Source organism: Octopus bimaculoides, chromosome 22 (genome assembly GCF_046866305.1).
Source record: "Octopus bimaculoides isolate indiv1 chromosome 22, ASM4686630v1, whole genome shotgun sequence".
NCBI classification, from domain to species: Eukaryota; Metazoa; Mollusca; class Cephalopoda; order Octopoda; family Octopodidae; genus Octopus; species Octopus bimaculoides.
Genome location: NC_142949.1, coordinates 30,983,666 through 30,986,165, shown reverse-complemented (window position 1 = coordinate 30,986,165; position 2,500 = coordinate 30,983,666). Strand labels below are relative to the sequence as shown.

Sequence of the window (2,500 nt, the reverse complement as noted above, 5' to 3'; positions counted from 1 at the left end):
AGTAAAGTCGACCTCGGCTACATCTGTAGTCAGAACGTAACGAACCAGAAGAAACGCTAAGTATTTTAACCGATGTGTTAACAATTCTGCCAACTAGTCGCCTTAATATTATTATATAATAAATATATACAACAGTATTTATTAGAGAGCCTAAGACAGATACAGCTCACATAATACAGGGCTGAGGGAATGAAACAAAGAAAGTATCCCCAACATCGCTTGATAACTGATGCTGGGCTGGTGTGTTTACGTCCCCGTAACTTTAGCGGTTCGGCAAAAGAAATCGACAAAATATGAACTAGGCTTACAAAGAATAAGTCCTGGGCTCGATTTGCTCGACTAAAGGAGGTGCTCCAGCATGGCCGAAATCAAATTCCTGAAACAAATAAAAGAATATGAAACAAGGGCTAAATAAAAATCTGAAAACAAGCATGGAGATTTAGAAGAAACTTATGAAAATACTTTGGACAACAAGAGGGATAAGAGTAGACAAACCCCGCTCTTAGTTTGATCCTTGGCTTGTCCTGTGTATCATACGTAACACACAAGACATATTTCCCTGGCGACTATATATATATATATATATACATATGATGCATAGTCGCCAGGGAAATATGTCTTGTGTGTTACGTATGATACACAGGACAAGCCAAGGATCAAACTAAGAGCGGGGTTTGTCTACTCTTATCCCTCTTGTTGTCCAAAGTATTTTCATAAGTTTCTTCTAAATCTCCATGTTTGTTTTCAGATTTTTATTTAGCCCTTGTTTCATACGTTCTGAGTAATATAAAGCTGTCCTTTCACGAGTCCAAAATTACACTGGTAGCTGAAAACAATTGAGAATGCGTGTTATATATGATGCATGGACGTCTCACATATACGTTCTGTGAATCATATGATAGAAAGGGTTAAAGCCAGAATGTACAAGTCTGAAAATACAACACCACCGTAAAATCATTTAATTGAGTGTTTTACCATTTCAATCCTTCAGTAACATATCGAAGGAACTCTTAGTAATTTAATCAAAGAAATTCACTCCAATAAATACATTTAGTGAAGTATTTCATCAACGTATTCCCATTGATTACTTGGTCATTTTACCTCAACGTTTTCTAACGATGAAAATTTTACAGTTAATTGAATACATGAAGCACAAAGTAAAATTGCTTTGAAGTTACATTGGACGCCTTCTCATGTATGTATTCATTACACTGGATCATGTTGTTGTGATTATTGTTGTCTTTGTTACTTTTATCATTACTGTTGTTGCTGGTACTATTATTGTTGTTGTTGTTACTACTATTCCTGTTATTGCCTCTGCTAGTGATGCTCTTGGTGTATAATTACTGCTGTTGTTCTTAATATTGTTGTTGTTGATGTTGGTGCTGTTGTTGTTGTTCTACTTGTTATTCTTATTAATGTTATTAAGTGTTGTTGCTTTTATCACTGTTGCAGCTGTAGATTCTTTTGTTGTTGATGCTACTGTTGTTTCCGCTGTTGTTAATACAATTAATCGTTACGCTGAGGCCGAAGTATTCCATCATTATTTAGCTAATTTGTATTATTGTTGTTACTGTAGCTTGTTTGCTGTTGCTGCTGTTGTTGTTGTTGTTGTTGTTCTCGTTAGAGCTACAGCAGTTGTTTTGATATTGCTGCTGCTGTTGCTGCTGTTGCTGCTTTTGTTATGGTTGTTCTTGATGATGTTATGTTCGCTTTTGATACTCCAAAGCGTTTCTCTCTTATTTCTATAGATTCTAATATTCTGTTCAACAAGCCGAGTCACTATAATATAGATCAGTGCTTCCAAATATTACTGGTTCGTATACTGCCGCCGCTACTGTACTGCAGTGTCTGTAACTAAGATTCTCTCTAAAGATAGTTTTTCTTCATATTGCTGGCAAATATGGTAATGTTTTTAGCAATGATGAAGATGAGAGAGAGATTGTGTGGTGAAGAAGATGAATCATTGAAGTGATTCTATTGTCATCAAAGACAGATAAAACCACAGAAGTAATTTGCTTGGCCAACTTTTAGAGAATAAGACAAGGAGTTTCATTGCTTGAGAGGCTAGTTATGAAAGGTAATTAGAGGAATTGGTAAGAAGAACTAAGTGCGAACTCTGAGGAGATGGTAGGTAGTAGAATTTAACAGTCACTTAGTTTAACAACACCACCACCACTTCCATCACCATCATCACTACCATCACGACCATCACCAACATCAGCACCACCAACAACAGCATCACCACCACCGCTACCAACACCATCATCACCAACAACACAACACCATCAGTACCATCCTTCAACACCACGGTCATCACTAAAAACTTCGTAACCATCCCCAGAACCATCATCACGACCATCACCATCACCACCACCACCGCTACCACCACCACCACCGCTGCCACCACCGCTACCAACACGACCGTCAAAACCACATCCTCCACCACAACCACCGTCACCACCATCTTTATTATTTTCCAACATTAGTAAAGTTCATC

At 37.6% G+C, this 2,500-nt stretch overlaps 1 long non-coding RNA gene across 3 annotated transcripts in view; it reads left to right on the top strand.

Annotated features, from left to right (window-relative positions):
• LOC106873807 (uncharacterized) overlaps positions 1-2,500 on the top strand; it is a 76,204-nt gene that overhangs the window by 67,718 nt on the left and 5,986 nt on the right. For 2 of the 3 annotated variants that reach the window (XR_016237860.1, XR_016237858.1), the window contains exon 5: positions 1-431. This exon is cut by the window's left edge and continues 81 nt beyond it. The exons of the other annotated variant lie outside the window; for it this stretch is intronic. This is a non-coding gene — a long non-coding RNA (uncharacterized LOC106873807). Of the gene's footprint in view, positions 432-2,500 lie in introns of those variants that run through there. 3 annotated transcript variants of the gene reach the window in all.